Genomic DNA, 21637 nt, shown 5'->3' on the forward strand with positions numbered 1-21637 from the left:
GTTAAATTGATGGAAAACAGGTGTGATCAAGCTAAGCATGCGGAAGTTTGAGAGTGTTTTTAGAAAAACAATTTGTCATTAACACTTGACACCATTAGGCTTTTTTGTTAGGCTACCTTTCATGTTTTTTTTAACCTAAAATAAAAATGTTTAATGTGAAGTAATTTTTTTTTTTTTTTTAACTCTCTGTTTTTGATTGCAAAATGGTAAATGGTAAATGGTAAATGGATTTGAGCTTATATTGCGCTTTTCTAATCTTCCGACTACTCAAAGCGCTTTTACACCACATGTCACACCCACCCATTCACACCCTTTCACACACTGATGGTATGGTATTGGCCTATAGCTATGTAGTATCATCCATCAGAAGTACGCTAACTAATCCCATTCATACACCACCACCGAAGCAGCAGGAGCAATTCAGGGTTAAGTGTCTCATCGGACACATCGGACATGTTGCCCAAAATAAAATACTTTAACTATAATTTGGGAAGCCTGAATTATTTTCTCAATGGGCTCCAAATGGGTTATAAAACGTTTGCATTCCGTAATAAGAGTGAGGCTCGATATGGGCTAATGGGGCTAAAAGTGCAATAGAAAGGGGTAGGCCTAATTCAAATGTATGCCTATGTTTGAATATAATACAGTGGATTGGGGTACCACCAGCTGGTGGAGGTCATTACAGGTTTTCAGACAAGCATCAGTGGTTAATCACCTGCTGGCAACTCCTCAGTGTTTTCAATCTCCTTACAACCTACTGCAGATACTTATAGAGACAGACACCTGCATGGTATCACCTGAGACTGCGACGTGTCTAAAGGAGATGACATTTTAAGCCCTCACCTGCAGGGGAGGGAGAGAGTTTAGAGGTCAGAGAGGAGAAGGGGTAGCTAGTTTTCTCTTAGAAACGATACTTTATGTGTCCCTGATGGCGTTCGACTATATTATCCTGCCTGGCTTGGATGATGGCCCTGCTCTCCCTGCAGGACAAGTTGACAACAGGTCATTTATTTTCTGTCATCAGACTTTTTCTCTCATTTCTCTCAGTCGAGTGCTGTTTTCTTTGTGTTGTCCTGAGGCTGTATTTCACAAAGACACAGAAATCCATGCTATATGTTATATTTCTGGAAATTCTCTTCTCGTCTTCAACCAAAATGTTTGTAGGATGTAAACTTTTTTGTACTTGTTTACAGGGATTGAGTAGAAACATGTCTTGAGTTTTTTTTTAAAGCTGGTTATGAAACAGACTGAAATTAACATTGATGCCTCTTTTTGACCTTCGTAAGCAAACAAAACCATCAGAAATGATTCACAACGTTTATGTCAGACGAAGTGAGAAATGAGTCACAGCACACTGCAGAAACAGCTTCAATTTTCCACAGCAAATCTTCACACTGAGTGATACTTGACTCTTTAAGGAAAGCAGGATGATCTATTTTCCACCTTCAAGAATAATTGTATTAATATTTCTTAGCAAATGTTCTGATTTTCGACATGTACAGCAGACTACAGGGTTTAAAGAAAATACATCCAGACCCCATTTCCACTTCACACACATGTTTTGGGGAGCTGACTGAAAAACATTTGCTAACAAGTTACTTTTGGGGTCAAATGGCCCCCCTATTTTCTTTTCTTCTTACATTTTTTTTCTCACAAAAAACACACAAAAAAATTCATACCATTTTAAGAAGATGGGATTTACAGTTTGAAACAAGGAACAATGAATACAATGTGTTTCTTTGTTTTGTTAATACGTAATGGTGAGTTTTAAATTTCACATTTTTTTTTGTTATAATTGCTTAAATTAAGGACAACCATGTTATGCCTAACATGAGCCTTGGCCTTGGGTGTCCTTGGTCATCTGTGCATTATTGACGAGACTATTTTCCTTTTTGGATTTGATTTATTGCATTGCAAAAAATTACTACACAATAAATAGATTGTATAGCTGTATATGGTTACAGTACTCAAGTGAGCACTACAGAGGGGCATGTGATGAATCAATCAATTAAAAGGGCCCTGTCTCGATCAACATAACTGAAAAAACAGACTAAAGATTGTACAAGTATCTTTAAAAGTGTCTCCCCCTGCAGTTTCTTCATCGTCCACAAGATGTCAGTGTTCCCCTTAAAATGAGCTGCTCTCAGCTCTGCAGCATACCTGGGCCATATGAATATGGTTGAACTCACACATTTTATTTGGGCTTCATAGAAATTCAAAAAAGTGTGAAAAACATAAAAAAATCGACTGAATCCTAACAACACAATGTCATCGGTAGCATAATTGTTGTGGGGTTAATATTTTGAATAATTGCAGAGATGGATTGTTAATCATCTTTACAGCAGGTGATTTGCGCAGATAATACAAACCTGTAGCCTGTAGCTCTACACAGGACAAGATATCACTGAAGTCTTCAGGTGGGAACCTTCCTTCACTGGTGTTTCGTCCGATTAGGGCCACGACTCCTTGAGAAGGTTGGACAGTTAGCCCCCCCCCCATTCCAGCTCTTACTGCCCACCAGACCCACATGCAAAACTTCTACATCTTACCTTCTTTACCACATCGCCACTGATACTTCCTACCCTACCCCATAGCCCCTCATGGCCCACACAACTAAAATGCAACTACTTCTAGAGCCAGTATTACACATGATGCATATATAAGATTATATAATGTTTACAAATGTAATGTTTTAAAATATTCCCTGTTATTTTCTTTTGGGGCTTGTTAGGCATATCTGCTGAGTTTGTGGAGCCAGCTCATTTGAATGCAATATAGTGTGTAGCCCCCCTTGTGATCTGGCACGAGGCCAGGCAGACAACTGATTTACATAAAACTTTAATTTCCATAAACTTATCAGATGCTTCCAGCAGAAAAATTAATTGCATTTCCCTGTGTTGTTTTGTTTCTTGGTGTGGAAAAACTTGTGCCCTGGTGCTGCTTGAACTGAAACAATACAAAGTCAGCTTGGACTTTTTGCTGGCATGACTTATCCAGAAGCTTATTTATTGGATAACTCAACTGCAGCAAATCTGCTTTTAAGACACAATTTGTCCAGATAAAAACTGAACCCTTCTCATCTGATATTATGTATTTGCTCTTCAAACCAGCTTTTCTTAAAATTAGATTCGATTTAAGGCTGAAACATCTTGCTGACATTCACAGGCTTGCTTAGTGAATTGTATATCTGTATGCTGCAATAATGCATTAAAATCTGTTTTCCTAATCGTCTGAATGTAACCCAACACAACCCTAATGAACGAGAGGCAGTAAAGCTGACCTATAGAACCAAGAGTGAAGGTGTTTACAGTGGAACCATTAGTGTCTTTGTGTTAATACATATATGTACAAACTGTTTTGGGAACAGGTCTTAACAAAACCAGTCAGGATACAATGAAAGGGCAGAGTTTATTAAACAGTCCCAGGTGGGTGAACAGGTAATCCAGAAACAGAGAAGCAAAGAAATCCAAGAGGGGCAGGCAAAAGGCAAAAGTCACACACGAGAAAGCTCACGAGAAAAGACCGCTGGAGCGAGGCGACAAGAGGGAACACACACCAAACTGGCAACAACATGCAGGAGGATACAGAGGGATTATATCCACTGACAATCAGGGGATAATGAGACAGAGGTGAGCACAATCAGGGCGGGGAAGGACAAGGCGGGAAAACGTGGGCAGCAGGATCTGAAAGACAGAAACAAGGGTAAGTAAAAGATAAAAAAACAGCAAATAAAAATTAGAGAAGCAGCAGTGATTGGTACGGTAATTGCTAAGCACTGATAACAAAGCTAGAAAAACACACCAGAGTCTGTGTTGTTCCTCAAAAACTTTCCTGTGTGGCAAGATGCTGCATATTACAGTAGCAGCATGCATGTTGCACAACTAATTGCCATAGGCGGAGGAATTTAGGGTTCTATTGTCATGTTTGTTAAAACATGTGGATTATATATCTAACTAAATAAAAAGTGAAAGCTGTGGTGTGAGTGATCTTAATGAAAAACAAATGATTTCTATCTAGGCTCATCATTTGCACTTCCCTCTACAACAGTCATCCATCATGAAATCTCAGGAAAGGAGGTATTATTCATTTGTCCTCCAGCATTAGCGACAATCAGAAATCTCATTTCTCTCATTATTTAGAGTAACTGAGCCCTGCAGATATCAAAACTAATCAGTCATTGTGAATGGTCTCCAGGTTAACGGGCTAGCAGGAATCTTCACCCACCCTGCCATTTATGTAACGAGTTCTGAGTGATGGGAGCAGTGATTAGCGTCCACCTCTGCTGCTCGTTGTGGGATTTGACTGGTTGGTTTTTTAGAATCGCATGTCTGAGTGAATGTGTGGGACGACATAAAGAAAAATGAATCTAACTGGTTCCTGTCAAATCAATTTAGTAAAATAAAATGCGTTTTTTTTGTGTTTTATTGTGTCAAAGCCGTAGAGCCGATTACAGCCTGCAACACTTTTGTTGTGATTACAAAAAGAGGAAAAGGTGTCAATGATCACAGACAGCAATGAGGATGCTAATGTGGTGGAAACATTGTGTCTTTACAGACAGAATAAGGGCGCACTCACACTAGCAAAGTTGTAAAGTTGTCCCTTATCGTGCTTAAGCACAATTGTAGTCTCAAATGTGTAGTTACAGATATAAACAGTCCGTCCTTTAATGTGACTAAGCACAAGATGAATCATTGTTTCAGAACCACCAGACAGGCATGGGGATAGTCAGCGTGAGGTAGACTCTGGGTGTATTCCTTATTTTGTATTTACATCTCATAAATGGCATAGCTAGTGAGGTTGTACTTTTCAAAAATAATGACTCATGCAACACTTCCCCTTGTCAGCATACTCCTTTGAATAAACTTGAAAGAACTGGCCACAGGGACCATTTCTCAGATGCCAAGGTTGAGAGATAATAGCACCTAAAATACAAAGGATCAGAACCAACCTGTGTGTTTCGGGTCATCCCTTTTAATCCTGCATGCGAATGGCTCTATTACCTGACCTGGTCTTATCGTGGTAAGAATATCTTCCCAAATGTAAGATTGTCGAGTCTCACCCTGTGGTGGAGATCCTCATTAAAACCTAAGCTTGTGTTTCATTTGCTTCCTTCTGACGATCCTGACCTTCCCTCTAATTAAAAATGAGAGCTGTGGATTAGTGTGCACTAAATTATTTTAAGAAGGCCCGACACTCTGGAGGAGAAACTTTTATGAGGATGTATTTTGTGCAGCTTGAATCATGGCTTGTTTTACACTGTTACAATGATGTGTGCAACCTGAAAAACAGTAAGCCTTCAACGTCGCTGAGTTGTGGACCTGTCTGTTGAACTAATCTCATATCGGCTGGGCTGAAATTCATTTTCCGACTTGATGTACTACTGGGCCTGATTAATATGTCCACAAACAAATAGATACAGTCATGTCTGTTTATCTCTGATGCTTCATACAATTTCTCGTATCTCGAACATTGATTTTCTCTGCATCAAGAGAGACCATCAATCTAGCCAATTTAGGCCAATTTCTGAGAGCTGCCCTCATTTGCAGAGAACTGTCAAGGCTCGGCTTAAGTCATGTGTTGTTTTCATCGGTTTAAGAAGATCAGACCTGCTTTGATTTCTCTTGTGTTTCCGAGAGTTGACACTTCCATTCCTCTCACTCTAAATGTGAGATGAACCGTGCAGGTCAGTATGAGCCTACACTCTCCCGAAATGTTACAGTACTCATTTATCCTCGGCTTATTTGGACAAAATCTCAAAATGTGACAAATGATGAGCATTTCTGGTAAACTTGCAAGGTTCTTAGTTAAAGCCATCATCTAAAAAAATCTTTAAAAAAAACAAAACACTGTTTACTGGCCAAATTCTTTCCATTCGGAAAGGTGGCAATGTCAACAAAAGAGTGCAGAACAAGATACTGACAAACAGAAAACATAACGCAGCCGTTTAATTACGTGCATGGAGAACGTAGTAGTTGTGGGCAGACAGTTTTTGTACTGACTCCAGTCACAGTATATAAACGTCACCCCCCCCCCCCCCCCCCCCCCCCCCCCCACCATTGGCTGGAGGTGAATTCTCCTGAGAATATCCTGCTGCGTTCTCACATCAAAAATACTAGAGGGCTGGTAGGAGGTCATGACAGTCCCAGGCAAATGCCAAAAACTCTATTTTAGCTATTTAAAATCACAGAAAGTCAAGTGATTGTTAAAACTGCTGAAGAATTTTAATGCCATCTGCCGATAACTCAAGAGGTTTTTCTTTTGCAGGGGATAGGACATTTTTTGGATCAAACTTTAGTTATAGCTCAGGGCGTTTTAGGGTTTCTAATCTTAAAAACTCTTCATCTCAAATATGGACGTCTACTAAGGTAGGAGTAAAAAGTACCCGAGTGTTACAATTCCTGATGCAAGCCACCAAGAACTAGTTTGGTGTGTGCCTCCTGTTGTTATCCTCAGTCGTTTTGAGATGCAGTAAAGCAGAGAACAAGAGTAGATGAAACACAGCCAAACTGTTGTGTGGAAAATGTTTTCTGGCAGCGGTGTCTGCTTCTCTCGTTTGAATCTCTCACATTATGAGGTAGTTACTGTAAGCCAGGCCCATAAGCGATCCCTAGATGCATGCTGGCACAACACCACTCAGTCTGTTTGTAGCCTCTGAGTCTTCTTGCCTTGTTTGAACTACCTGCTTCACTGCGCTGTTTAATTTAAAATAAACTGTTTTCATCATAAAGGGACATCTTTATTCTCAGGAGACTTTTGGTTTATTATAATTTTGAATCTGATATTGGAACATTAAAGCTGGTAGAGGAGACAGAGCTGGCACACAGTATGGCTGTAAATATCCGTGACTCAATCTGAAAGCATCCAATGCAAGGATGCTGTGAAATCAGTGATGTAGATTAGCATCATGGCTGAAAATGTGCAATTGATGATGTACCTGATTGGACTGAGTGCAGGTTAAGGTTTGGTATATGTTAATACAATTTGAATCATGAGTTAAAAGAGCTGTTGGAAATTTTGGAAAACCCGTGTATGCTGAAGTCTGGACAAATAGCTAGATTGAAAGCAATGTTGTATCTCTCTGTCAATGTCAGAGCCATTTCCTGGTTAGATTAGCGACACGCGAAGACCTGGAACTCTGTAAAAAGCCTAGCTTTGCCAAAAGGAGACATAATCGAGCATCTTTCAAAGATCAATTATTACCAAAAATGTTTGACACGAGTAAATAAGAAGACTAATAGCACTTTATTTACGAATGTAAGGTTAGAGCCGAATTTCCCGCTTAGCTAGCTTGCCTCTAAAATGTTGCACAGTCCTGAAACACAAAGAAAATCAACTGTAGGTCTGCCTATAGGAGACATAATCCACCTACTATCATCAGTAAAAGCTCTGATTAACAAATATTTAACAAGAGTTGTGTCTTAATGTAAGTAAAACCATTTTCCGGTTAGCTTAGCTTAGATCAGAGACCTTAAACATGAGGCAACAGCTAGCATTGCTCTGTTAAAAGGGGACACCATTCCCCTACTAGCATCTTTCAAAAATCACATAATAACAAATATTTGTATGCCAAGTAAGAAGATGAATATATCTGTTATATCTGGATGTTGATGTAAATACAGCTATTTTCCAGGTTGGCTTAGCTTAGCATAAAGAGTTTAAACATGGAGAAACAGCTGTATCTAATTTACTTTTTAAGCGCTGGTTGCCTGGCAACTTTTCAGAGCCGAGAAGTAAGCTTCATGCTAAGCTAAAATGCTAAGCTAACCCACAAGGCTTGCATGCTACATTGTTGAACCATTCCTTTTTTGTGACGTGTGGAACCCTTTATGTCCCCACAACTTTTACTAGCTGTCTGTATGACAGTTTAAAACAAACTGCAGGGACATATTTGTGCTGGATTCATGTAGAAAATGTTTTTGACTGTCCTGTCGGGCAGTCTGGGAAAATAGCTTTGACAGGCAGCAGAGATAAGATACGGACCTTGACAGCTCTGCCTATTGTATGTGCCTGAGGGACAGTCGTCACCTGTCAGGGCCAAAATAACTTCAGGCTGCTGTGTTAGCTGTACTCGCTGCCTTTCAATTCTGTTTTTGGATATTGAAATGAACAATCTCCTCTGACACTGCAGTCAGACGGCCGCAGAGAGCCACAGGAAATGTGTGACAGCGATGAAGGCTCGTCTCCTCTCTGTCCGTCCTCTTGCTGGGTGCTGCGAAGCCATTGTAGTTGTAATTGCCTTCAAGACTGGCTTAGGCTCCGGACCAAGGATCTTTCAGCTGAGATCTGTTAAGCCTATTACAGACTTGTTGCGTGAAGAAACACAATCCTATGAGGATGAAAGCTGTAATGTGAGAGAGCCAATTTGTGCCACTTGCTTTGTCATCACCACATCCCGCCGTTGCTGAAATGCAGTGTAACTTGTGTAGTGTGGATCATTAGAATCTCAATACCGACACAGTAGACAATACATTGAATTTTAAGCGGAACAGATTTTTGAAAAATCTAAATCCACTGTCTGTGGCAATGGTATTACTAGGATAAAGCAAACAACTAAAAACCAGTTGGATGGAAATGCGACTTTGCCAAAGGCATCCTGACCCTTATTGGCAGCTTTAATTTTAATCTCATAAGTGCATACAATTCCCAACATGAAATTGGAAGAGATTGTACTGGTTTGTACAGGTAATAGTCATTTAAATATGTTTGTATTAAGCACTCTAAATGATGACGATATATATCAGGAGTCTTCATTTACAGCCACTTGAACTGCAAACTGTATAACAGAGACATATTTTGATATAAGATTGGTCTTCTGTGTCGCTATACTTACAGTCCTCTACTGTATATAACTGCCCAAAATAAGGGCATAAGTAGGATGTCCAAGTACAAAAAGTAAAAAACTTACTTTTTTCAACAAACTACTGTCTATTTAATTTATAACCCACATTATTAGACCATTTATATAGTCTTTGGCCATACAAAATTCCAGCTGAGCATATTGTAGCTGTTTGCCAGACTATCTAATGCCCGCCTTAACTCCACCTCTTTGCTGTCTCTAGATAAACCAAATGTAAGGTAGAAAGAAAATCCTGGGGGCACCATTGGTCTATGGTTGGTGCGGTTGTCCCATGTACTGAGGCAACAGCCCTCCAAGCAGGTGGCCTGGGTTCAAGTCCGACCTGTGGCTCCTTTCCTGCAGGTATTAAAAACTCAAAAAGTCAAAAAAAAAAAAAAAAAAAGAAGAAGTCAATCCTTAGACCCCAGAGCACAGAAAGAGTGCTGTTCCAACGGGGAAGCAGGAGACAAAAAAGTCACAGAATGCATCAAAAATCCACTGTGCTTAAAGCACACCGGAGCAACCACACTGTGACTGATGTCAGGCGGCTGTTGCGCAGTGAAAGACTCGATCCTCAGCTTTTTGATCCCCAGCTCCTGCAGTCACATGTCCTGAACCCCGAATTGCTTCCACTGCTGCAACAGCAGCAGCAGCGTGTGAATTGTGTATAAATGGAATTAGTTATAATACTGACGGACACTTTACATGACAGCCTGTGCCTTCAGGGTGTGAATGTGGTGTGAATATGTACGGTGACCTGCAGTGTAAAAAAACCCTCTGAGTAGTTAAAGCGAAGGTCAAGCCCATTTACCATTTAACAATAATCGCTCAAAATGAACTGGAGAAGAGCACATAGACTCACCACGTGCATCTCTCGGCCTGTCTGTTTTTTCAGTTTGCGCTGCAATTCATATTTAATTGATTAATTTGAATATTCAGGATTATTAATATTTATCAGTATCACTCGGTATTAAAGGTCGCATATTATGCAAAATACACTTTACCATGGATTTCTAACAGTTATATGTGTCCCTAGCCTGAGACATTTGAGACAAGTCCAAGCAGCCAAAATGTCACATTTTTATTTTCAAGTGTTGACCCTCAAGCAGACATAAAAACAGCAGAAGAAGATAATATGACTCAGGGAGCACATAGAAAACTGAAAACACAGGCCCTGATGACTGCTCTGCTATAAAATCTGCTAGTGAATATTTTTGGACCGTTACCCGCTGCCAGAAACTTGACAGAAGTCCAAACCCCAGGCAGCCTCTTCAACGACTGACAAGCTTGTCGGGTTTGTTTGATTTTCAGTGACTGAATAATATCTGTCTCATGACTAAGAGAGATCCTGACATGATTAAAAATAGGTCTGAACTACCTGTTATTAAAAGAAAGAAAAACACTGATCAAGATGTCTTGTAAAAGAACCCATTATGACCATTTTATGTCTATTAATAGTTAAATGTTCAGATCACATAGAGTTCAGTCCTTTTAGCCATCAGCAAGGGTCTGAAGTGCATTAAACAGGATGAACTGGCCTGTTAAGTCCCCTTATTTTGGAATAAATTCAATAAATTGTCTGACATAGTACATTTTATTGGCTGAGTACCTTTTCCGGATGTCCTGCTTTCCTTCTCTAAACACCTGAAGGCTCTTATATTTTTAGATTTTTATGACATCACAATGTATTTTTGGATTGGCAAACAGGAGAGATCCTACTTTATTATTTTCTTGCCAGCTATAATGTACCTGGCCTCCTCTCTTTGCATCTAACAGACATTGATTTGTGTGTGTTAGTGTGTGTGTGTGTGTGTGTGTGTACGTCACAGTCACCATATGTCGAGGAACTGCTTTTGTGTGTATGGTTGGACCCATGTCAAACGATCAAACAAGGAACCCTGCAGAGTTTTACATCTGTTGTTGTTTCTCTTATTCCCCGTGTGCCGTCGGAACAGTTGTATCACAGCAGAAGTATCGTGTTAGAAGTAGAAATGGCTGCTCTCATCTTTTATGCAAAAAGACGAGATGTGTTTTATGACTTTTGGCTTGCAAATGTGATAATGTTTTAAATATTTTAGAAGGCCAGGTACTGTAAACGTTTTCTCTCAAGAGTTTAGATATTGCTTCCTCATGTTTTATTCATTTGCAAGCACCATTTAAAAAGTTCGCTTTAAAGTACAGTGTAGTTCAATCTGTTTTACTTGCTACTTTTTTTAATATAGGCGGATTTTTAACACTACGTTTTGAAACTACTCTTCTGAATTAGCTGTTAATCTCTGATTATGATACTGTATATAATGCCACTGAGTCATATTAAGAGGCAGCGTTGGCTGGCAGGCGGGATCCTCTGCCATTTTAACAGATCTAAGACTTAATTCTTTTTCATTCACATTGAGTCAAATGAAAGGTTGAAAAAAGAAAGAGAATCCTTCCTGGATTGCAAAACGCAGTCACAGGAAGGCTAAAGTGTTAGCTTATCGTCTTCTATATCGTTTTTTCCTTCTATAAGTGAGTTACATAATATTTGACTGTTAAAGGTGTAGAACGTTTTGAGAATGTTTACTTTAAAATATCTAAGTTAATTAAAAATGGACTAAACCTATGTTCTTTATTTGTTTTGTTGAGTACTTACATTACCTCAAATATTTCCAACAGTTATCAAAGCCAGAGAAATCCTTAATTTCATAGTTGTAACGAGCCGTGCCGTGGCATATGCCACTCGTATAGGGCATATGCCGCGGCACATGAGTGGACCAGAAAGGCATATGCCACTCGAATGCCGCCACTCTAATGCCGCCGCATATGAGTGGCATATGCCGTTCTGGTCCACTCATGTGCAACTCATATGCGGCATATGCCACTCATGTGCCGCGGCATGAGTGGAAGAAATGTATTATTAATTATTATTAAAATTACTAATAAATTAACTAATTTATTAGTTATTTTAAGAGGATATATTTGATTTCTGCTACATTTAAGTGTGAAAAATTTTACATTCTTACTTAAACTGAAACAATAAACTGCACTAAGGTGTGTTATGTAAAGAACATGCATGAGAGAAAAAAAGGGAGGGACTGGGCGTTAGTGCATGATTAGATGATGACCTTAAACATGTCCGTTCTCTTTATAGAACTGATTGAGTTTTTCACAACCCTTGTAAAGTTTGACAACATACCATTAAAATGATAATAGTGCTTTGGGTCAAGCACCCATCTTGGTGGCCCACGTATCCTGTACATTGTCTTGTAAAACGACTGTTGACATCATACAGTGTCATAAGTTGACGGCCCTGTGATTCACCACTTGTTTCTGTGTGATCACAAAAAATCACTGTGTCATCTGTAATCAAGGAGCCAGCATGTCCGGATCAAACACATAGTGGATCAAAGGTTCCAGGCTGAGACGAGATTATTCAGGAGGGAAAGATGTGACTAAAGAATCTCAGGCCTTGAACCTGAGCCAAGGACGTTAATATATATCTCACACTAATTAGAGTCACAAAGGAAGACAATATGATGTTAAAATCATAGACAGTGTAAATAGGGGACAGGGTCACCCTAATGTCCCTCATTGGTTTATTGACCGCCTTTTTTGAAGCATTCAATTTGGCATACTGGCCACTTCCATGTTGGTTTTCTGGAGCCCGAAGTTACCAAATTTGAACTGGGATAATTCTTTAGCTTTACCCTAACCCAAAAAAACACAATTTTGGAGCTTGCCTCAAGTGGCCACTCAAAGAACTACAGTTTTTGGCACTTGAAGATTTTCTTAATATCTCAGATGCTTTGTTGAAATGCAATATCTGGTTAAGTTGATATCATTTATGTCATACATTAGGTGTCTAGTTCTGATTTAATTTTGTGCAAAATGTCGTCATTTAACTGGACATGCCAAATAAGCAATGTTAATTGATGACTGTGATCCTTTCATGATCCCTCCATTCTGCGATCATTTAAGCCGGACTCGCCCCTCTTTCACCTTTCCCCACTGCTATCACACATTTAGAAAGTACCCATTCAATTTAAACTCCTCATATCGTCTATCAATTCAGTACTCATTGCCTGTGCAGCAATAAAAATTCACAACATGATCTGCCTTATTTGAGTACAGGATACGTGCAGAATTTAATTCCCTCACACTCCCTCAGGCTGCACCACTAAAACATAATTTCAGTTTGAATCGGGGTTTTTTTCAGAGCACTGAGAGGTCTTGTCTTTTGCTGAAAGAAGCACCTCTAACATAACATTTCTCAATTATCTCTTGGTTGCACAGCAGTACTTTGTTTACCTGCCATGTTTGATAACCGCGAGCCACATATTGCTGTGACAGAGAGAGTGTTCAGATCACTGCAGGCAGATATGAAAATCTCACTTTCATAACCGTTGTTTATTGTTAGCTGGAACAGAGGATTTTGTGCGGTACATGTGTCTTCTGCTCACTGAACCTCTGACTGTACATGCTGATGCTGTGATGTTGGTTGTGAAGAAGGAGACATCCACAAGAGGATCTCTGGCTGTAGGATTCAAACACATCAAGGCACGGTGCAGGAAACTAGCAATCCAAGCTTTCCTTATGTTTCCACTTCTTTCTTTCTTTAAACAATTACATCCACACTTTGCTTTTGCTAAAAAGTCGACCATATGTTGTTTTTCATTTCACTTTGATGGGTCTCCAGATTCACCCATTTCTAAATGTAGTGTTGGAGTACTCAAAATCGGTCGTGGTCTTTTTGAAGGTCTCGGTCTCATCTCGGAATCTTAAGCATTTCCACTCTGTCTCATACTGGGCGGGACTCCGGATTTTAACTCAAGACTGGTCAAAACCACCACTGACAGGCTATTTTCCCAAGTCATCACGTCAGTGTTTAGACGGAAATCACCCCTTTCTAAAACAACTGATAATTTTTTCTCCCTGGTTATGGCCGCAACCTTCCCGGTGTTTCAGTCTAAGTGAGTGACACGCCAAGTTGATGATCTTTCATTCATATTTGTGGTCTTGGTTTTGTCTCTGTCTCGCCCTGCCTTGATCTTGGCCTTGACTCGGTCCCGATCCCTAAATGTCTTGGTCTTCTCTAGGTCTCTGATCACTCTGGTCTCAGGTATGGCTTTAACACTAACTAAACCAGTAAAAAGTCTAATTTTGTGTTGTAAAGTGAAAATAGTTTGTCCATATACTTTCTTTTACTGTATCTCTGCTTTGTTCTTTCCCCTCCCAGGTATCTACTTAAACAAAGGAAAGGACACGTCTTGGGATTACCTGAGCAGATGCGCCATCAGGTGTTAACGTTAATGTCTTCTCCTTTAAGGTTCTGAAACTATTGATACTTTCCCAACACACAAAGCTCGACAATTCAACACACGGTTATGGACAGTTCCACAGCAGTCAGTGTTTATTTTGGTAACACTTTAGCGGAGCGTAATTTTGAATCAGCTGCTATTAAATTATAACTGGTCCCTGCTGGTACCTCAGTGCAGGCTCTGGCATAGTCCACGTGCCTGGGCTAATGTTAGCTACAACAGACAGGCAGCTGCTAGCAAGCATGGGTTGTGTTCCTTCTAAAGTATTGTAATGTGTTTGCCCACAGCTAAAAGTATTTTCCGAGCCCAAAGTTTTTGTGGTGACTTAATAGTTTGGATTGTTATCGTATATTTTGGTTAGCATTTGTTTGGTCCAATAGTAATGTGTAAAAGTAATTGAGCTTGCCATATACTTTGGGTCATGTCATTTTAAACAATTAAATCAGTTGAAAATCAGTAGTACCTGCTACCTAGTTTTTACTGAAGAACATGCTGCATAGTCTTGAACATGTATGTTACTGTTACTGATTCTCACAGCAAATTTAAACTCTAAATCTTAGACTCTATAATGAAAATGTTTTTTCATCCCTCTCCGACTTCCTCTCTGGTCTGAACACTGAGTTAAGCCTCTAAGACTTTGAGTTAAACTTCCAGAGATAAAGAGAGCAAAGGTGATTTATTGGGGTTTCAATTCCTGTGGAACAAATTAGCTGGACCAGGAGTTGTGTTAGGCACGGTGATGGTGGTGGGCTCCGTAATAATGAAGGTCGTTGGGGTGAGACCTGTACAGGAGGTACAGAGAGCAATCGCCTCTTTGAGTGGCTGGCACTGTGGTGGACATTAAATAGGCGGAGGCAGTAACATTGACCACCAAGACTTCAACCCCTCGCCTGTTAGATGCACTTTGAAATTGATTCGCTATATAATCCAGCTGTCAGTCAGACCTGTCTCGTAGACTATTTTCGATGCTTTTAATTTTCCCACCCTTGTGCCATTTAGCTCTGCTTGGTTTTGGTGATTACTTGTTTGTTTAGTTAAATCCTTAGTCCAGCTTTAGCTCCCCCATTTTCAATACTTGTCAATACCGATTTTCTTCAGGCTTCTTAATCACAAGATGAGCTGTAGTTAGTGCAGTTCATTTCAATGCAAGGTGTTGAGCCTCAGCCAAAAAACAAACAAACATCTCATTCCATTGAGGAATAAACATTGAGTGAAAACCTGATGGGTTGTATTGACTTTCAGGTCTTTTCATGTTTCCTCACATATTCTGGTCTCGCACAGATCAATACCACTAACTAAGCAGAGAAAATAGCTGTAGCCGGGGTAAAAACTTAGGGAAAAAAAACATTCTCTAATAATCCACCTACCAACTCAGATAATTGGTCCGGACATAAAACCCAGGAATGTCTCGATACAATGCAGGTATCATTAGAGGTGAGTCACATGTGCAGCATGCTGGTAGCAGGAGGAAACATGAGACAGAGATAAAGAGGAGGGTTATTAAAGAAGCCCCGCTGCAGGAATGCAACAGAGGATGACAGGATTTGACGAATGGATGAAGATTTAAGGCAGCACACAGAGAGTTACTCTAGGGTCCCAGATTGCAACTGAGCCACTGATCCTGCTCTCCTGCAGCCTCTGCTCTGTCTGCCTGATCCCAGATGTGCTAATGCCGATTGTTCCCATTGTTGGTACAGTTCATAAATTAAAAGTAAGGCAAGGCAAGTTAGCACACGTCAACAACAAGACAATTCAAAGTGCTTCATGCGACATCTAGATCGTCATGGCAAAGGGGAAAAGAAACAAGCCATTAACAATCACAGGGAAGATAACATACGAAATATAAAACAATGACATCCTAACGAAATAAACTTTTTGAAAGATATGAAGCAAAAGTAAGAATTTAAAATAAAAAAATATACGACTGAAGCTGTCTTCTTATCTCCTTGTGTTCCCATTTAGCATAGGTAACCGCCCACTAATGCCCATAAAAGGGAGCACATGATCAAAGAAATATGTATTAAACATTTTATTAATTATGAAAAAAAAAACATTTTTGATGTAATCCCTATAATGTTATAGAAATGTATATTGAAATGAAATGCAATAATATCAAGAGTCATTTTGTTGGAGGGTCAGCAGTCAAAAGTGCTTCAGAGTACTCTTGAGTGTTCGTAACTTCTGTTCTTACCTCAGAACAAATCTCAGATAAAATCACATTGGTGAATCCCAATATCTTATTAAAGTTTGTAAGTAGGATTAAAGAAAAAATGTGTTCATAAGGACGGTTGTTGAGTGAGGCCCAATGTCCTGTAGATGCAAAGATAACCAAAAGAAATTCATTATTTTATCAAAAATTGTGAAAACTAGCAGTACAAGATGCAAAACTGGAAGCTTGAATTCCTGATTGATGTCTTGCCTGTGTGTGTTTTTTCTACATTTTGGGCACGAACAGGTTAAAGAGAGTGAATAGAAGCTTCTGATCAAAGCTTGTTAAGGTGGGGGGAGGGATGGAGCGTGTCAGTAATGTTTTTCCTTGTTCCCATTCGTGAATATTTGATGTTTCCCACCACAGACCGCGGCGCGGGGCACTGATGTGTTCAGCTCTCGTACGTACCAAGAACTGAGGCTCTGAGAGATTTCACAGATGAAAGCTGTCAGTGCCACCCTCCCAATACAGGAGCCTAGAGAATAATATTACATCAGAGCCTTTTGTGACTAAAGAACAATGGCTCTGAGTCTGAGAAGAGCTTAGAAGAGGTGACGACTGAAAACATGAAAAGGTGGTGGTTGGTGGTGGAGAGGATTTCAACTCTACCGTGACAAAAATCATAGAGATTCAAGTTGATGTGAGGTAATGATTCAGCGTAGCTTTCATTTACAATAACAGTAATAAAGGTGCTGTAGGTGTAAGGGGGGGGGGGGCATGGTTAGACAGTCATGTTGTGAAACAAGCATTTATCTTCGCATTTTTTTCTTTACAAATGATAATCGGCATGAATGTGATAAAGGCACTGGGATGTACATATCTAAAGGACCTGCCTTTTTATAAATCAACGATTTTAACAGACTGCAAATAATTCATTGTTTCCGGAAGACATTTGAAGCCTTTTTATGCTCAAATTTAATAATCATTATAATCACATCTTGACATTTGGGCCGGCTACTGGCTAACAGAAAACATAAGGCAGCCGTTTATTTAAGGTAAACGCAGATCTTGTGTATAAAGTCACGCATGCACTGACTCCAGTCACAGGATATAAACGTCACCCCCTCTGCCACTGACTCGAGGTGAATTCTCCTGATAAAATCCTGCTGCGTTCTCCCATCTGCTCACTCGGACTTTCAGCGGGGAAAAAAAAAGGGGACTGGCGGGAGAAACTCCGGGTAAAGTCTGAGAGAAACATTAGGCTGTTTGCATTCACACATACAACTCCTCCGGGAAATATCAGGAGTTTTTCATAAGTTTTCTGCAAGTGTGAAAGCCCTATAAGTGTTTTTATCTATCAATTCATTTGCGATGTGTTTATTGCCAAGGCTCATGTAACAATTGTGATTAATTGCACTGCCCTACTATACACTGTTTCATGTATAAGTATATGTATGGCCTTCGATGTTTAAGTAGGGTTTATATGGAGCAGAAAACGTTCCTTATGTACCTGAACTTTTTTATAAATCTGAATTTCCAACCAAAAACAAAAATAGAACAAAACGAATGCTCCCTTTCGCCAACACACACTCCAACAACAATGATAAACCCTGTGATTCAGGAAAATAGCTCAATAAATACAGAGCTAGGAACAGATAATTACACATTCCCGTGTTTTCATGAACACCGTGTCATCTATTGAATCAGAGCCTCAGCAGCCATGTTCGCCCTCTGCCCAAGGACACCCCATTGATCGTTTTATGTGTGTGTGTGTGTTTTCTTTAAATCTTTGGCGCGTTTGTGTGAGTTTGCTTTGTGGGTGGCAGTGTGATTCATTTTGTACCAACGCCCTCTCATCTGCAGACTAGATTAATTTGTTAAAGCTCAGCGCCCATTTGTCATTAAGAGAGAGCGAGTGCAGCATAAAGAACACAACTGGTTTTTTGGTCCGGATTGACGAGGGGCCTCATGAAGTGTTTATTAACACGCTTTTCGTATTTGTGCTCCCCAGGACTGTGCGTCATTCGTCTAAATGTGAAGTGTTTGTCCCTCTTTGTGTTTATAGAATTGTGTTGTGAGGCTGTCATGACACAGGAGGATGTCTGTTATCTAAAATACCATTTCTTTTTTTGGACATGGGATACTAACCGCTGTGTCCAAACTGGCCACTTGTTAAGACCAATTATGTGGTATTGGTTTTGTATTCGCTTTGTGAAGAAGAAAAATGGTTGTTTTTTTTGGACCATGGGAAGTGTTTTCTGAAAGGTCTATTATGTAAAATATCTACTGATTTGAATCATTTAATGACCTCACTATCTCATCAGACATTAAGGAGATGTGCTGGTTTCTCTGTCAACAGCGCAGCAGCCAGTAGTTCCTCCTTCCATGTTTAGATTATGATGCGGACTGTTATTTTTTATTACAATTAATAACATTCAATAGCAGTTTTTTTGTACACAGTCTTCTTAAATTTCTGACTTAACATCAATGAATAGTAGAAAATAATTTGATGTGCAGTGATTAATGACATCTCAAAAATTATGCAATTTTCAAAATGCATGTTGTAAGTTGATATTTATTTTTGCTCCATTTTACCCTCTCTTCAATCCAACTTTCTGGGACACCCCCCCCTTAGCACACCCTGGTGACCCCCCCCCCCCCCCCCCCCCCCCCCCCCCAGGGGGTCAGGAACCCAACAACATTTAATTTAATTTCATATTTGATTTATTTGCTCATTTCAGTATTTGGTTTCAACACAATAATACACAACAAAAAAATATTTTCTCATAATACTGAAACACTGTTCATGAGCAAACAGGAGCAGACAAGAAGAAAACTTATAATACCTGCCCCTTTCCTAATAACATAAGATACTGTTTAACAGAATAAGATGGCTAACCTGTTGTTTTCTCTTTCTTTCGCAAAACAAAAAATAGATCAACAATATAGAAATTTGATGTAAGAAATAAAAGACAGTAGATGATCTTTTATGGAACTTTTTTTGGTGTGTAAGCTGTACCAAAAATAATCAAAACAAAATGTGCCATGAGACTTTTTATGTAAGGAAAAGATGACTTTGTATTTGACTTTCATGTGCTCAGTTGGTGCCAGAAGAATACTGATGTTTTTATTGTTCTACAAGTTCCATTTTGGTATCCACGTGCAATACATTTCTATTTATGTTTGTATTGCGTGCTTCTTGTGTCTATTTTTTGCGACACAGTCCTTGTTCTTTTTTTCAGGCTCCCTTTGTGGTTTGACTGAACCAGAAAAACCTCCAGGAAGCTTTATTTCCATTTTCCACGCAATCAATGACTTCTGCTTATTCCCTGCACAACAGTTCTGCACGCTCAGGGACACTTCTAACCTACATGACCAATAACTGTGACTCTCCAGCACTAGTCAAGTGGTTTTTAATCACTTACCAGTTCAAAAGTACAAAAAATGATGTTGCATAATGTTCTGCTTGGATGGTCGGTAAAGTGACCTTGGATTAGAATCTGTCCTCTCTGTCCTCGCCAGGCCTGAATGTAGAGCAAATGTCCTGGGATTAAACTATAACTACTGCTGTGCTGATATCACACACAGGATTATTTAGCACATTTGTGTGTCCTGATGAACAACAACTAAACACATTTATGATTTTGATGTACCACTACTCTCTGTTCAGATCACTTCAAGCTTTCAGTATCAATGCCCTTCTCTGTATCATGTTTTTCAGAGAAACATTAGAAGCGTATTAATGTGCCTTTTAATTCAACCAGTTTCCTTTGCTGCTGTCACAGCAGATATTCCCAAAAATACACATTTAAATTCCCAGCACTGACTCATCTTCCCGTGCAGCGGCTACAATCTCCCATGTTTGTGCGCATGAGTCACAGTGAAAAAGAATCCTGACTATTTCATGCATCTCCCATCTTTGTGCAAATAATCACTACCTACAAATATGTGTTATGTATGGCTTTGTGAGGAGGCATCAATCCCTCACCAGTCAGGTTTAAAAAGTCCTTTATAAAGTTGAATATTTGTCCGTGGTGATGTAAAGTATTTTTATACGACAGCTAGCGCAGAGGTCGGTACACTCATGAACACGCGCTCATGAACGCCTCTTTGTCCAACAGGTGTTGGCATACTGGACTGTACCAAGTTTAAATTGGTGAAGGGGGAGGATGCAGCGGTTTCTCTTTTGTGTGTCCTTTAAAACCAGCGGTAATACGATGAAATCAAGCTTGATTAAAGTTTTGTAGAGTTATTGAACATTTAGATTCCTAAACAGAAGGATTGATATTGCTAAAAGTTTTAGTAGCTTGTATGCTGTGTTGAACTCTACCCTTTGCTAGCAGCACTGTGCTTAAACCAGGGAGTATTTAAAGCACTGGTTTGATTTGATTCCGGTTGGTGCTTTTTGAACAACTATACCTTGCAGTATACAGACAGTAACTTTGGAACACCTAAAAATCCACCTGAACAGTTACTGATTGTGGAAGCAGTCCTGGACGTTATTTCCTCAACAGGTTTACTCAGGAATTGAAGTACTTTAAAAAAAAAAGAATACCAAGTCTCGACTGAGAGAGGCAGCAATGTGCCATAAAGCATCCAGTCTGCTAGAAATACAAAAGAAGAAGAAGAAGATGTAGCTTCATTGTCCGTCGGCTGGGAACCCTCGTTTATGTGAGTGTACTTTCTTTTAATTGATGTCACTTTCTAAATGTATGTAAGTGCTAATGTATGTTCAAGTCTGGATATGTTTAACCTACTTCATTAGCACCTGATACTCTTGTCTTTCACTCTTCATTCGCCTTGGTATTTGGTGAAGTTGTGCCGGAAAATCATCTGCTTCTTCAGTTGTTTAAGCCAAGGCCAGATTTCTAATTTGGCCCAAACTGCAAGATTTTACAGCCTGTTTGTTTTTTTCTTTTTAATGGTTTGTTGGCGTTGGCCTTTTGTTCTCAATTGAAGTTGAAAAACTAAACTTTTCAAACTGAGTTCACCTAGTTGAATTGTCTTTTTAACATAGCATCACTGAATACTCACTTCTGATTGGTCCAGTGCAGAATTACACGCATCCTGTATTCAAGAACACACAAGGTTACACCCACTTTTAAAAAATACAACTTTGAACAACTTCTTGACACAGCCACTTGCCCTGATTGGAAGATGGGGGACGTAGGTCATAGCTGTAATGAACAAAAAAACTGAGTTTAATTAAAAGATACTACAAAATTTGTAGTGTGCTTAAAGGTCAGAAAAAGTAAATGGTGGTGTGCGACTGTCATTCTGTACTATGAATGGAAGCGTTTCACGACTCCTTTATTCTCCAGAGAGCTTTTATAATTTCTGCTCGACTCTCCTTTT

General features: G+C 39.5%; 1 long non-coding RNA gene across 1 annotated transcript in view; it reads left to right on the forward strand.

Annotated features, from left to right (window-relative positions):
- The first annotated feature begins 20691 nt into the window (after nucleotides 1-20691).
- LOC132995733 (uncharacterized) overlaps nucleotides 20692-21637 on the forward strand; it is a 57561-nt gene continuing 56615 nt past the window's right edge. Inside the window, exon 1 of the long non-coding RNA XR_009677050.1 lies at nucleotides 20692-20953. This is a non-coding gene — a long non-coding RNA (uncharacterized LOC132995733). The remainder of the gene's footprint in view (nucleotides 20954-21637) is intronic.

Source organism: Labrus mixtus, chromosome 20, assembly GCF_963584025.1.
Source record: "Labrus mixtus chromosome 20, fLabMix1.1, whole genome shotgun sequence".
In the NCBI taxonomy this organism is placed as follows: domain Eukaryota; kingdom Metazoa; phylum Chordata; class Actinopteri; order Labriformes; family Labridae; genus Labrus; species Labrus mixtus.